General features: G+C 35.1%; 1 protein-coding gene and 1 long non-coding RNA gene across 2 annotated transcripts in view; both read left to right on the top strand.

The window, feature by feature from the left end:
* LOC108358640 (uncharacterized) overlaps positions 1-5,391 on the top strand; it is a 14,549-nt gene extending 9,158 nt beyond the window's left edge. Inside the window, exon 3 of the long non-coding RNA XR_001846807.1 lies at positions 5,380-5,391. This is a non-coding gene — a long non-coding RNA (uncharacterized LOC108358640). The remainder of the gene's footprint in view (positions 1-5,379) is intronic.
* The window catches only part of LOC108358635 (TLD domain-containing protein 1), a 214,481-nt gene that overhangs the window by 85,505 nt on the left and 120,327 nt on the right, over positions 1-8,649 (top strand). The window lies entirely within an intron of this gene.

The following is an 8,649-nucleotide window of genomic DNA, read 5'->3' as shown; positions in this document are numbered from 1 at the left end:
CTAAAATATCGCAGTTTTCGTATTTCTGGAAATTACCGTTATATGGGAAGTGGGCGTGGTTACAGTCCGATTTCGCCCATTTTCAATACCAACCTACCTTGGATTAAGGGAAACCTACATACCAAATTTCGTTGAGATATCTCAATTTTTGCTCGACGCGGACGGACAGACATTCTGAGCATTTATGTATACATTTGTCCTTATCTATCTCGATTCATTTTGGCTGTTACAAACAACCGTTATGTGAACAAAATTAATATACCCTTGTGCACAAGTGCGCTCGGGTATAAAAAAAAAATAGCAAAAAATAAAATCTTTAAAAAACAATTGTCCGTATTGCCAAAAACTCTCTGTACCTAAACTTTATTGATTGACTGTATGTGTGCGGTGCACACCCAGTAGAAGTGAAACCTTCATAAAATTACGAGAGAATGAGGCAAATTACTTTACTCTAGCACCAATATATAGAGCCCTGCCAGAGTTTAATCAAAACTCTCAAAAATTGTAAATATGGAGTTTCCATTGCCGAGATTGATATTTAAACCTAATATAGAAACATTGTAAATTTATTATTATTTTATTATTCTAACCTTTTATGTAATCTAGTCTGAAAGATTGTTAAAATGAATGAATGTGTTTGTTTGTTGTAATATTGGTACGAAATTGATAAGTTCTTATAATTTTTTGTTTCCAATTTTTTAGATTTTTTAATTTTTCATTTTATTATGTATTACACTGTACAGCACTTGGCTGGGTATTGGACCAAAGCAACTCTTTTTAAGAGATTGAGTCATAATTAAAAAAGGAATTTCTCCGTTTTTCTAAGTTAGCTTCCGAAATCGAGATATGGGCACTCGAAGTTCGAAATTGGACCTATGGAGTCCGTACAGCACCAGGGATTTTTAACAATTTCGCTAACCTCGCATCATTGGAGTTTATAAGGAAGCGCGATCTATACACACTTAACACTCCTGATCTGTTTTTAAAAAATGAGTGCAGCGAGTACAAATTAATATGAGGAAGGCCTAAACTACGATCTTGCTTTACTTCTACACCGATACTTACCATTATAATATAATTATTATATAAATATATATAAATTTTGTCTCCGTTCGTTTGGCGACTCTATCGAACCGATTTCAAAACCAAGAACACCGTTGGAAAGGCATTTTTCCGTAGATGAGCAGTTTTTGTGGTTTCACAATTGGTTGAAAATTACGGCCAAAACCGCTGTTTAAACATTTTCGAATTGTGTAGAGATGTTGCTGCAACATGTTCAATTTGACATGTTTCGCCTGTTGTTTCACTACACATTTGAAATTAAGCTTTGAAATAAAGATAAATATGAAGATGAAGAAATAAATGAGAACGATGAAGTCAAAAAAAGGGCAAAAGTGAAGATAAAGACGAAACTGGAGACAATGACAGATACATAAGAATTAGGGTAACTAAAAGGGTAAGAACATTTCTTGAATTTACGAAGTAAACTTCTTTAGCGGCAGTTGATTGGTTGGGAGTAAATTGTCAAATTCAAGGTGTATAATGCACGTGGAAATGGTTCTCAGCGGTTTAGCGGTTTGAGAATAAAAACAAAAACAAAGATGCCTAGAGGTACAGGCAAAAACGAAGATCAAAGCAAATTTAAACACTTTAAGGTAAAGGTGAAGAGGAATATGCAAAAATAAAGATAAATATGAAGAAAAGGATGAGGATGAAGATCGATATTGTTATCGATATAAAACCCGATATTTTTATCGATATAATAATCGAGATTGCTATCGATAAAATAATCGGTGTTGTTATCGATACTGTTATTAATTAAATAACAGCTATTGTAATCGATATAATAATCAATATAATAATCTATATTGTTATCGATACAATAATGGATATTGTTATCGATATGTACAATAATTGATACTGATGATTGTTATATTTATCGACGAATTAAACGATTTTGCAATCGTTGTATTTTTCTATATGTTTATGGATATCGTTATCGGTATTTTTATCGGTACAGTTATCAACAGGGTTATCTATATAATAATCGGAACATGGAATGTGATCACATTAAATGACATCACATTATATCACATGATATGAAGAGACATCACATGATATTGCATCACATAATATGATATCACATCACACGATATCACGTGACATGAAATCATATGATATGACATCACATTATATGGCATGACATCACATGACTTGACATCACATGATATGTCATCGTATGATATGACATGGCATTACATGACGTGGCATCACATGATATGACATCATAAGGTATGACATCATATGACATGACACCAGAGGATATGACAACACATGACATGACATCCTATCACGTCACATAAAATCACGTCACATCTTATCATGTCATCGCACCTCATCTCATCTACGTGAATAGAAAAAGAAAAGGATATAAGGAAAGATGTGAAAGATAAAAACAAAGATGAAGACTAAGGTAAAGTTACCGATTTCAAAACCCAAAACACCGTTGGAAAGGTAATTTTCTGTAGATGAGGAGTTTTTATAGTTTCGAAATTGGTTGAAAATCGTCGTTTAAAAATTTCCATATTTGTGTATGGTTGTTTTTGCAACCTGTTCAATTTAAGCTATTTCGCATTTTGTTTTACTTTGTGTTTGAAATTAAACTTTGAAATAAAGATAAATATGAAGATGAAGAAACAAGTGATAACGATGAAGACAAAAAAAAGCAAAAGTGAAGATAAAGACGAAAATTGAGATAAAGGCGAAAATGGAGACAATGAGAAATACATAAGAATTAGGTTAAAAGATAGGAATCGAAATAAAATCAGCCATAAAGGTTGCTGAAATTTATCGAATCATCGAAGTTTATAATTATCGAAATTTATCCATGCTTATTAAGTTATCGCAACGTATCGAATTATTCAAACTGATCAATGTTTACTGAGTTGTCGAAATTTATAGAAACAGAAACTTAGTTGTCCAAATTTACGGATAGTTATCGAGCTATAAAAACGTGTGGGATTAACGAAATTTGTCAAGTTAAAGAAATGTATCAAGTTATCGATATTTATTGAATTATCATTATTTCTTTCAACTTACAGAGTTATCGATAATTATTGATCTACTGAAATTGGTTGGTTCAACAAAGCAAAGTTTATGGAATTTTCAAAATATATCGATTTATCGAAATTTCAAGGTTATATAAGCTTATCGATTTATCACTGCTTATCGAATTTAATCGTCTTAACAGAGTGTAACGAGTTATCAAAATGTTTAGATAGTTTTCGAAAAATGTGGAGATGTCAAAAGTAAAAATTTATAAAGGTATCCAAAGTTCTTACATTTTTGAGTTATCGAAATTTATCGAGCCATCGAATTTCACAGTTATCGAAATTGGTCGAGTTAACAAATTTTGTTGAGTTATCGAATTTTAGTGTTCTTGAAATTCATCGATCTATCGATATGTATCAAATCATCGAAATTTATCGATAAACTTTAATGTATCGGGTCAATTCCAAGTCCTGCCGAAGTCCTCCGAAGACCTCAGATAAAAAAAAAATAGTTACGTTTTAGCAGAAGATTTTCCGGTTAGTTAATTTGTACCGTATAAGTATCGCTACGTGTTAAGTTAGAAAACCTCTCCAAGGCTTCTAAAACTAGAAAAACTGTCGAATTTCGACAGTAACTGGAACTCTAGTATTATTTTATATTATGTATGCTTTCTTGCCTTGGTGCTGATAGAAAAACAATGAAATACGTATTTCTTATGAAAGCACAATATAATTTAATTCTCATTTTTGTTGTTGGTATTTCCGACAGGGTAGGAGTGTGATGTAATGTGGAACGATTTTCCGTCATCCCTTGTCAAATTTGGTTTGGAGACAAACCGGTTTTGGCGTTGTGCCATCTTCAGTGTCATAACAGATTTAACGATCATTAGTTAAGTGCCCGTTAGAGCTAATTTAATGAACGTTTCTGAGTGCGGCTGTAAGAGTTAAATTTTTACATTACTAAATCCGACAATGTCTTGCAGCATTGAAAATTGACTCAGAGTTAAGTTACCCGAGGGATTTCTAAATTAAGTAGGCACCACTCTCCTTTTTTTGACGTTTGTTTTGATTGTTTATATTTATTATTTGAAATTAATTGAAATATAAAATTTCTATTACAACCAGAAAAACTAAAGAATGGCAAATATTAAATAAAATAACATCTCGCTATGGTTGGATCAATACACATGCCTGTCCAAGCACATCAACTTTAAGAGGGACTTCTATTACTTGACCTGAATATGTACTCATTTATTTATTAAATCCACGCCATGGTAGTTGAAAAGAACACTGCGTCATGAAGATCTTCAACTCCTTTCCCGTGCAAATTGGCCAGTGACACTTCTTCACTGCACACTTTCGGTGCATTTAAATCGTGTATATACATATTTTTTTACGCGAGACTGACCGAAACTTCGATTTGAAGGCCGAAAATGAATACGTGCATATGTGTGTATAACCTACGCACTAACCGCATTAACAAACAGCTGATTTCACTCAACACATATTTCTTTTAAGCATTTATACCTGTGTCGCACTCGCTGAAACCGTATTCAAAAGCAAACAAAATTTGTTATTTTTATTCGATATTTTTTAAATAATTAATTTGCGCGGTGGACCGAAATGAAAGCGAACAAGAATTCAAGTTTGTTATAATAATAATTCAAATTTAAAACGAGCTGTATAAACAAAACCAGCCTTTTTTCACTCGCGTCAAATTAGTGATGCGTTTATACCTGTTTTCTAACCGATGTGAGAAATAAAAAACCGATTTGAATACAAATTCGAGTCAACACACTTTTGAATTTCTGAGCGTATTGAAAGTTGGTTTATGCTTCCGTTTTTAATCGCAGCGAACCGGGTCAAAGCGCTTTATGTGTTGGTATAAACAAGGTATATGTAAACATGTGTTCACAAATATTTTTTTAATTTTTGAAATCTCAATTTTATTATTCTTGTTACTGACAGAATTGACATATGTAGAGATAGCAAGTTAATCTTAGAAAATTGCTGGGCTAAATATTTAACGACTTAACTTGAATTTTACACCCAACCATTGATTGGGCAAGCCAATTTATCAATTTAACCGGTAAATTTCGAGTTATATAGATAACCTGCTGTTCTGCAAGTGGGCCTAAGATAAGCACGTTGAGAGGAGCAGAGAAAAAAATTTCGATTATAACAAAATATTTTTTCTCGAATTCAAATCTATCCTATCTTTTAAAGTGGAACCAACAATCCACACCCACAAAATTTCAATGAAATCGGTTAAGCGGTTTCGGAGTTTAGCGTAAACGAACACAGTGACACGGGATTTTTATATATTAAGATAAATAAAAATTTCTTAGAAAGAAATGATTTATTTAACCAAAATCAGCAATATTTTGCTAAAATGCTTGTTAGGTAGTAAATAAGTATGACAAAGTAACTTTGCGCAAAAGCTACTAAAAATATGCCTAATAAATTAAATCTCCGATCTGGCATCGGTTATTTGGAAGAAGTCCTTTCGATTTTTAACCGACTTCCAAAAAAGGAGGAGGTTATCAGTTCGTCGGAATAATTTTTTTTGTTTTTTTTTTTTTTTTTTTTTTTTTTTTNACTTTGGACCACGTCAACCGATTTCGATAATTCTTTTGCATGCAAAATTTTGCATCGGAAAGGTAGTGTCTCAGAGGTGGTCCCATACTAATCCGATCAGTGGATCATGAGATATATATATATATATATTTTTTTTTATATGGGAGTTGAAGTCGGTTTTTTTTTGCTAAAAATTACTTGTAATTGTCACATGTACAGTTGTAAAGCGCACAGAAATGAAGGGTTTCATAATTGGTTAGTAAATATTTGACGAAAATAACAATTATATTTTAGTTTTCATACATCTTCAATTTTACAGCAAAAATGAAACACTGAAGTGAATCTGGTGATGACTGGTGGTTGCTGTGTATCTGGTGATGACTTTGTTGTTGTGAATCGATAATCGATTAATTATACTTTAGTAGGGGCTTTCCCGCACGCAACGCGGGATCCCGCGAGTGCCCAAAATAGCTCAGAAATCATTCCCGTTCTCAACAAAGTGGGTAATAGCGAGCGAAAACTGGAACATATTGGATCGTAAGTGTCTTCTTCTTCCTGCCCGAAACAGCCCGGATTTTTTTTCCGGGTAAAAATGGATAAAGTGCATATCAGCTGTTTTGTGTTTACATGTTGCCTGCATTTACTTGGTGCTTTTAAGGAATAGCGAATGGCCTGTTGATGTATTTTCAATCTTAACATATATACTTAAAATCAAATTTCTCAAATTCCATTTCCAGGTGTTTGCATTTAATTGACAAAAACAAAAACAACGTGAATCAGATGTTTCTCAAATTGTAGGCACGAAATGTGGTTCTTTGCGTTCCCGTACTTCTGGACTTTGTTCCATTTTTGAAAGCATTTTTTTTTTATTCTCTAATTACCGGATCCGGTCCGGTTTGTTAGGGAAAGAACCTAGTGTTAATATCATCAGTGAACTGTAATTATTGATTTTCTTTCATCACATCAACAAAATTTCTGTGAAAATCACACTTACTAATATCTATGTACATGGGCGTAGCCAGGTAGTGGAAGGGCGGGCCCGGGCCCTCCCCCCCTAACTTCCAAATTTTTGCCTAGATATTCAAAAATAGTACCCCTAAATGCTTTAATTTCGGCCCCCCTAACTTTCAAGGAGTTTCCTATATATATACTGTATAACAAATTATACTCCCAAAGCTATCAAAATAATTAGTAAATTGATTTAAAAAGTGGATATGTGGATCATCCGGTTCTGTATCAAGTTATTCTCTCTAACTTCAAAGCACTTCCATTTAAAAAGGGTAAAAACCTGCCTGCAGTCGACATTGAGCAAAAATAGTGCAATTGTTTATTACTTTGTCTTTAGGTTTGTGTCTTTTCTAAGCGTACAACGAAAGTTTTGTATCACAGAACCAATCTGAGATTATTGATAAAACTATAGACCGGTTGGGTGAACAGCCAAGACGTTTACTTCTTAAGTGTGACAAAACAAACCCAAGTAATATATTTAGCATAAATGAATATACCAGTATAAAAAACCTGCATACTCAAAATTTTCAATATGACCTCATATTTATACATACCTATGTATATAATTTAAGAGAAGATATTTCGCAGCAAAGCAATGATTATAAATTATTAGTTTACCTAACAAAATTGCGGAGGAATATTACAGAGTATAGGGAAAAAAGTTTATTTTTTTACATTTTTTATTTTGATTAACGTCTGGTCCGGCTATTTGGTTTACTATACAGGTATGTAGAGCTATGAATTTAAAAAATACATCAGGGTTTAGTTGAGATATTCGCTTTTGACCACTATGTTTTGTACATTTCCCAGTACTGCAAAGCTTTTGACTGCCATTCAACTGGGAGTGGCCCGCGTGCGCTGGGTTTGGGCCCCGCCACGTTAAAACCCTGCCCAATGAAAAAAAACACATGCCTCGGATGATACCCCTTTCTTTTGATGGCGATCACGGCAAACATAGGAAGGACTATGATTTTAGGGTATGCACTTGAAATATCCAAATCCTTAATCGGGATGGTGCCTGGCTGGTTGATGTCCTAGGGAAAATAAAGGTTGACATCACCGCCATCCACGAAATGCGATGGACGGGGCGAGGAAGGCAAGCGTGAGCCTTGCGACGTCTACTACAGTTGCCACGTAAAGGAGTGCAATTCGGTGTTGGATTTGTGGGGGGTGGGGGGGAGAGACCGGCGTTCACTCTAGCGGACGAAAGTCTAGCCACAATCCGCATTAAAGCGAGATTCTTCAACATCTCATTCATATGTGCCAATGCCCCGATGGAAGAGAGGGACGAGGCATCCAAGGCATCCAAGGCTCTCTTAGCTTAGAGCGTACATATTAGATGAGGGTGATCGACTTCGCCGGGACCCGAAACTTGGCAGTATGTATTACTGGGTTCTAGCATAAAAAGATCCATCAAGCTAAATGGATGTATCCACATCGAAAAACGGGAAACCATATCGAGGATGTTGTGATAGACGGAAGGCATGCTTCCATGTTTTAGATGTACATACGTACACTCCGAGGGCCAAACATCGACTCGCACTACTATATTGATGCATCCAATATACGACCCAACCTCGGAGCAACAAAAAAAAAGGGCCCCCAATAATCCAAGGAAAGTTCAACGTCGAAAAGCTGCAATCAAAACAGACGGCCAATGGATTCGGCGCTCGACCCTCACACCTGCTGTGAGAGAGCACTCTTCAACAAACCGACTTGCGCGATCAGTGGAACCACATTTCCCGCTCATTACTGGCACGATGAGGAGCGTGAAAAAATGCTTAAAATGCTGGCCGACAGAAAAGACACCCGAAATTTTTAGCAGTGAGTTGAGCGACTTACGGAAGGTAAGACTTCAAGGAACAACCATGGCGACCTAGTGACCGATGTCCAGGACGTTCTCAGATTATGTAGGGAACACTTTTTGACCCTTGTGAATGGCAGAAGCACTGAAAGAAGTGGAGAAGACGAACCCGAGGTCCCAGTCGATGAAGATGGAGTCGATATCCCAGCG

Source organism: Rhagoletis zephyria, unplaced genomic scaffold (genome assembly GCF_001687245.7).
Source record: "Rhagoletis zephyria isolate East Lansing unplaced genomic scaffold, Rhagoletis_zephyria_1.1 Rzeph_scaffold_00279, whole genome shotgun sequence".
Lineage (NCBI taxonomy): Eukaryota > Metazoa > Arthropoda > Insecta > Diptera > Tephritidae > Rhagoletis > Rhagoletis zephyria.
This window is presented reverse-complemented; position numbering and strand designations above follow the sequence as displayed.